The sequence below is a fragment of the Festucalex cinctus genome, chromosome 1 (assembly GCF_051991245.1).
Source record: "Festucalex cinctus isolate MCC-2025b chromosome 1, RoL_Fcin_1.0, whole genome shotgun sequence".
NCBI classification, from domain to species: domain Eukaryota; kingdom Metazoa; phylum Chordata; class Actinopteri; order Syngnathiformes; family Syngnathidae; genus Festucalex; species Festucalex cinctus.
In genome coordinates, this window is record NC_135411.1 from 45260947 (window position 1) to 45268653 (window position 7707).

Here is a 7707-nt window from a genome sequence, read left to right on the forward strand (position 1 = left end):
CATTTGTTTTACAAATCACCAAGAAGAAGGCTGGTAGGATTGCAGACAGCGCTGCATGGATGACAAACATCGGCAACGTGTTTGGCCAGGTTTTGAACTGTGTTCTGACAACGGGTGAAGGTGTAAGGTTGGAAGAGTTGTGCCAGGGCGTCGTTACTCGGTACAAGAATGCGGGCCAAGCTGAACTTAAAGGGATCGTTCGGATTTTTTAACATGAATCTCTATTTCATCCTCACCTCCAGTATGTGCGATCAGCACTGACTTACCGCTGACAGCGTTCTATGACACGAGTTCTGGTCCGGTGTTGGATGAGAGGAAAATACTCCAGCAAGCTGGCTGGGCTCCTCGCCTTCGAAAAGACAAACAACTTCTAGCGGAAGGATCAGCTAGCTGACTGCAGTGCGTCAATTAGCCGTCTACACTCTACAGGGCGAACGCAATGATACGAACATTCAGAAAAGTAGTGGCTGGCGGTAATGGCGTCTGACTATTTTCAGAAAAGGAGTATTGTGATGCAAATGTATTACTCTTTTGAACACAAATTGTTTTTAGAAGAAAAACGCTTTATTTCCGACACCCCAGCCAGCTTGCTGGACTATTTTCCTCTCGTCCAACACCGGACCAGAACTGGTGTCAGTGCTGATCGCACGCACTGGAGGTGAGGATGAAATAGAGATTCATGTCAAAAAATCCGAACGATCCCTTTAAGTCATCTATGTTGACCGGGGTTGCTGCAGCCAGTCAGGTGGGTAAAAATTGCTTCTTTGTCTCCTTCTTTTAATTAATATGCATGTGGAAAAAAATACACACGCACTGTCACAGACATTTGTATTAAATGTGTCTATTTGTATATGTTGCACTGCCGGCACTTGGGGGAGTAGTGGCGTATCCACACACAGGTGTTGTGGCCTATGTAATTATCAATGTTTTTTTTTCTCAGGTATCTCTCCAGTGCTCAAACTTTTCCACCCATGGAAGGCTGCAGTGCGCTTGGATAGCTTCCATTTCATGCGCCGCTTTAATTGCGCCCTCACAACCGAACACCACCCTCTGTATGGCATCTTTTGCTCCAAGCTTTCCTCCTGTAGTTTTGAGTGGGACCAGGAAGATGTGCAACGCCTGAACGAGGCCAAGAGAGGAGAGTGGAAGAGCACCCATAGTGGGCATGTTCCCACTGAGGAACAGCTCCTGGCCACCATAAGCCCAGGGGAACTAGAGAGGCACTACAAGAGGAGGACACGTGGAGTGGACGAGATCAGGAGCATGATTTCTGGGCTACTGGTTCCAGAGTTCACCTCACCTGGGAAACCTACTGGTAAGAGAGGCTGGTAGACTGAGATAGACGTGTGTATGCATGTCCTTTTTATTTATTTATTTATTTTTGTATCTTTGTATTTATACTGTTTACAGAGGAACACATTGCTGTAGACTCTACAGCAATGTGTTCCTGTGTCTGGGCCAACAAATACTCTACAGTGTAGAGTATTTGTTGGCCCAGACCAATAGAGGTGACCTGCTTGTACCAAAGCAGGTGCCTGAAATCCGCTCAGAGGTGCTGGATGAGGAAGAGGATGTGCCATATGCTGATCTTCGGGCTGGCGATCCCTGGGATGAGGGTGAGCTTCATGACGCTACTCTGGCTGTCAGATGATCTTGGGGCTGTTGATCCTGGTCCTCCAAGTGTTGTGGAAGAAGAGATGTTGATGGGGGGGCGACACTGAACCAGGAACACTTGTCACAGAGGTCAGTAACACTCTGTAATACCGCTCTGAAAAACAATAATTAACTGAAGTAAATCTCCCAAGCTGAAGGTCGTGAGTTCGAACCTAAGCCCTTGAGTGAGTTTTATTTATTTATTTTACTGTCTTCCTAGTGTAAATCTTAGTTTACTCTAAAACTGAGTCTATTTGGTCCCTATCTGAAAAGAGTCAAAACTGACTCTAATAGAGTCAACTTTACACTACAGAATTTACTGTGTACTTTTCATTCTGGTTGTTTTTAAATTACACTGTTGTTTCTAATAGAGAATACATTTGAAAAATCCTAGTGATACATCTATACTGCTCATCTTGATGTAAGAAATATGACCACTCAAAACTATCTGAGGCTTACACAAATTAGCTATTTAAAAACAAGAACATATTGTACATGTACATTAAATAAATGCAAGTTGCAAATTTAATAAGATTTGTCATTGTATCCAGTGAAACCTCATCTACTGAAGCCTTGGGTCCTCAGTGGTCGTGAGCATGACAGCGCCACAAATATCACCCCACATCTCCTGCTAGTACAAATATGCTGTAAAATCCGGAAGAGAGAGAAATGTCAGTCAAGTAGCCAACTGTCGGGAAAAAAAAAAAATCTAATCTCATTTTAGCAATAAAATATAGAATGCTAACAGTCCACTGTACATTTCCATACAAAGTAATGTGATGAATAATGAAACAGTCATGTTTACAGCCCCTAATTTCATGTTCACCTGAATGATTACACCTGATTTCCATTGAGTGGGCTGCTGTTCAATGGAAGCTGCTAGTTGGGGGATGGTTAGGTGACTGCAGGCTATTAGACTAGCAGTTAACCTGCTGTGCGTCATTATATGAATGCAAAAAAAAAAAAAAAAAAAGAATTTAAGTCCGGTCGAGTGGAGTATTGACACAATGAAACTCAAAGAAAGACACACTTCGTCCTTTCATGTTTTCACTTCTTTTTCTCACCATCCTCTTTTCATTAGCCTGTAATGAATCACTTTCACATCCCAATCCACCTCTCTACTTCCATTTCCCCCACTTTCCCACCTCCATGTCACCTCCCCTTCCTCCCCACTCCTTCTGCTGAGGCCCTCGGGCACACTCTGACTGTGCTGCCTAACCTCTTGTATAAGTTTTCCAATTCCAATTCCTGCTGGATTATGGCATGCTGGTGACAAGGGGACATTTTCTCTGATTTTCGATTTGATTCAGTGGCATGATTATTGGAGCGGTGTGTTCAGACGGTGGGGATGTTGAGTAGGGGGACAGAGACCTTGACCTCACCCAGGGGACAATGGGCATCCTGATGTTCTCTCACTACACACACGCGCGTGCACGCACACACTCCAGTCCACTCTCCACCCTCTCGCCCTGAGGTTAGCGACTATGGATGGCAGACATGGAGATTGGTTTTTAGTTAAATGTCAGTGGAGGTGAAAGTACAGCCCAAAGGCATACTGTATGTTATGTGGGTGTGTGTTTTCTTCTTTCTTGTTCCCTTTTCGAGGCAAACATCTGTATTTCGTCCAAATATTCACATATTGCCTTCTGCCATTTTGTTTTCCACTAGCCAAATGAGAGGTCAATGAATTTCTTTGTTTTTTTTTTCTCTCATCTCATAACCGAGAGCACATACTGTGTCATCGTTGGTTCCCACCAGTAGAAATGTGGATCTTGTCAACCTGTCTAGAATTGTTGAATACTTATGCGTTTGAGTATGAAAGTACATGTCACTCAACTAGTTACTATCATACTGTTATTCATGGAGGAAGCTCCGGAGCAGTCATGCACAAACTGACATTCAGAGATGATGTCCTCAAGGGTGAGATGCGTCTCACGTCAGATGCACATCGTGTGTCCACATGGACCACTAACTCTCAGCGTTGCCCATGACTGTGCGTGTGCGTACACGTTAAGGCAGACAGAAAGATATTTGATAAGTGAATGACAGATGTCTCCAAGCCTGAAGAGCAATGGCCTGTGTGTTTTGATTTTTGTTTGAATGGTTTGACTGCATTACCTGATGGGCTAAGCGTGTGTGTGTGTGTGCCACAATCGGTGATCTTTGCGTGTGTGGCATGCGCCACCAGCAACAGGTACACGCTACACACGCAAAGATCACCTGGTATGGCATCAGCACTGTAAATATACCCACTAAGTTGAAGATTCCTGCAGGGCTCAATGACATGAGCTCTACTACATGTAAGGTGCACAAAAGTCCCCCAAATTAATGCAACGATTTCTATTTCAACAAGCTGTTGAATGTTTTTGTTTTCCTCCAATTCATGACTGGTGATGTTTTGTTAATATTTTGGGTCATCAGGCGTTCTCCTGCATCTCCTGTTTATGCCTCCCCTGTATTCTCATATCTTGTCTGTCACTTGGTCTCATCAGCCCTGCTCCTTGTCAGCCAATCAGCTCGTTTGTCCAGTCCAAGTGTGCTTTGATGTCTTCTCAGTCTGTTTGAATTTAGTTCCTGGTAGGCTTTACACGAACAGGATTTTTCGGCCGATTACTGATCAGTGGTTGCGTTTAAAAAAAAAATGATAAACGATTACCGATTCGATCAGAAGAGCAATTTATGTATCTTAAAATGTTGTCCGCTGCTTTTCACGTGGGATTGGGACTGGCCCGGCCCACAAATAGTGAAAAAAACTAAACAAAACATAGTAATTGACATCACTTGAAATGCATGGGGGGGAATCAGCAAAATATACTGATCAAAATTAAATATAACATGTAATGTCTTATTTCATAGAGCCGGTTAATGACATCATTGATCAATCGGGCAAATTAAGATATTAGAGCCGATCACTGATTTTGCATAAAATGCTAAATATCGTCAGATCTACTTTCAACCAATCAGACTGGTGTAAAGTCTAGTTCCTGGTTTCTGCTCTCTCTGTGTTTCACTGTCTTTGTCAAGTCTCATAATTTCTTTGTCTTTTGGTGGTGAGCCTGTCCCTGTTATTTTGTATCACACATGAAAATCATATGAAGCGTTACACACGGCCCCCGACATCCATCCCCGCTTGTGATAGGCTCTATCTCAAGCTATTAGATGACGCAAGAAGACGCGATGCTTCCCTTAGCTCCCGCCTCTTGTACAGATGATGATGATTAAGGTAAGAAGAAGCAACATGAGCGACGACGTGGAGAGTGTAACGATTCATGGCGAATGTTGTAAACCTGAAGTCCACAAGCTAGCCGCCTACAAGAATTCACTGTCCAATCTGAAAAAAACAAAAAACAAAAAAAACAAAAAAAAACCATAGAGGTAAGGTACAGTAAAACTAAATACTCATTACCCTTTCATTAGCTTGGCCCTGGTCAATGACAAGCACTTGATATATATATTATTTTTTTTTACTCTAAATGGCCTTCTTAGTTGATGCAGTGGAAACGTAACTAATTTCCATTGCGTCTTAAACCAAGAGCACCATCTAGTAAAAACATATTGTAAGTATTCATGAGGTTATCTAGTCAGTTTTAAGAGTTTAAATGATGATATTTTCAATTTAATGGTCTTCGGATTACATGACATGAGGAGGAAACATCCAGTAAAAATACATTTTACTTATACTCGTGGAGTACATTTTAGAGCCTGTACTTTTATACTTTTACTTGAGTAATTATTTGAATGAGTACTTTTACTTTTACCAAAGTCATTTTATACAAGTAATTGTACTTTTACTCAAGTACAGAATGTCAGTACTTTTCCCATTTCTGAATGTGAAATCAATGTTCGGTTATTGCAACAAAGTGCGCATTCGCAGTGGACCTGACACGACGAGGAGAGGTGGGACTCAGACGCAGGATAAAGGTAGGCCACAAAGGCAATAGGTTTATTTCCGGCCAACAGCTGTCTACTCTCAACTTGAGAGGAGAAAGGGGAATCAAAAAGTGGAGAACTAAAAACGCTCCACTGGGGAGGAAAAAACAGGCAAAAGGTACAGGGGACAACAAAAGGCGCTCCGCTAGGGAGGAAACAAGGCTCAAGGCAAAAGGGGTAACTAAAGGCGCTCCGCTGGGGAGGACAAGGCACAAAAACAAGGCAAAACAACAAGGCAACAGGAACAAGGACTCGAGGACTGTGGGACACTTCCATGCACTGACTGTGACACTTCGGCACTGAGGGGAGAATGCAGGTGGCTTTTATTGTCTGGGTTGATTGGTGGCAGGTGTTAGTAATCATGGGCGGGGACCAGTAATTATGGAGCGGCAGGAAGAGCAAGTGACCTGGGGTGAGAGGAGAGTTAGGATTTTCAAAGCAAGGCAGGAAACATGGATACCAAAATAAAAGCATGGGCCGTCACGCCGGTGGCGGCGTGACAGGACCCCATTCAGACATGTCAAGGAAGCTGAAACATACTCAACATAATACACCGCTTATGCTCAGGCTAGCTTCAAAATAAAGTTTGTTTACATTCATGGCAATGCAAATAGCCTTAGTTGACATTTACTTTGAAAGTGGCCCACGTCGTGGCCTGATTGCTATCTTGACTTCCCATTTAGACATTCGTAGTTTTGATTGACATTAAGTTGCAACCAACATCACCACAGTGCTATCCCAAACTAATATTCAATGGCTAATTTAGGATGCTAAGAAACCGCTAATTAAATTACGCCGTTATTGTATGATACGGTAGAAGTCTCCGACGTAAGTGGCGACTGGCTAGCATGAAGCTAACTGTTAGCATTACCTACGGGTGCTTGGCTGGTAGATGTAAATGAGTGACAGCTGGTAAGTGGTAACTGGCTTACTTGAATTCTTTTACAATATTCTGGGCCAAGGCTACTTTGCAATTCACTCTCCACGTTTAAAGGAGGGGAACGTGCCTTAAATTAAACTTTGAGTTTTTTTTCATTATTAAAATAAGAGTTAAATAGATCTTTGAGTTCATTTATTTTATTAAAACACTTGCCCATTAAAACACTAGATCTCCCAGAGCTGTCATTTTGACTGTTCTCAAAGTTGTTACATATATATTTACATAGATCAACAATGTTCCAGGTCTTTTGACTTTTTCTCTCTCTGTATATATATCATTACTGCACTGCCACACACATATATATATATATATATATATATATATATAAAGAAAAAGTGCAACAAGTTCTTTAGAAAAAAGGTGTGACACCACAGAACTCGGAGACAACACATAGTCTATCTTGTCATCCATCATCTTTTGCCAGCTCAGTGTGTCATCTATATGTTGACCAGGCCAGTGCATTGTTCTGCTAAGCCAGTCGCCCTCACTGTGAGTCGTGGTTTGTGAGGAGCAGCTGAAAAGCAATGTAGAGGTTAGTGAGGGGGTTGGCAAGGGAGAGAGAAAGAGTATGGAGAATAGACAGAAAAACCAACAAAAAAAAAAGCCCTGGAGTGTAACTCAATATAGGAGAAAGTGTCACGTTGACAAATGTAACACAGTATGATCTATCGTGGTGCTTGTTTTACCACGCTTATATGCTGTGCTATGCTAAATAGCTGCCTGGGTGAGCAGGCATAAACACAACCACTATCCTTGTAGTAGCAGCTCTATCACATCAAGTAGCAAAAGAGAGCAAACAACAGCTAAATAACTTGTTTCTGACATAAAATGAGGGGATATTAATTTAGTCTCATGTTTTCCTTCTCTATTTTTTGTTGTTACTTGTTCTTGTCCTCACTGCTCTCTCACCCTGTGAGTGGAAACAAACCAATATTTATCCTCATTATACTAATTAAACAACAGTAATAAAGAATGCAATGCAGGAAAATTGACGACATTGTTTGTAGACACACACTCAAGGCACCTCATCTTCAGTGTGTGTGTTGTGATGTATGAGCACTTGCTGGAACATCAACCTGCAAGCCATTCATAATGAAAGCAGGTGAATAATAAATGCTTGTCGTCTGGGGCCAAGGAAGGTTTCGCTGTGCCCTGGTGGCTGTTTAAAATGAATAGGAATTAGT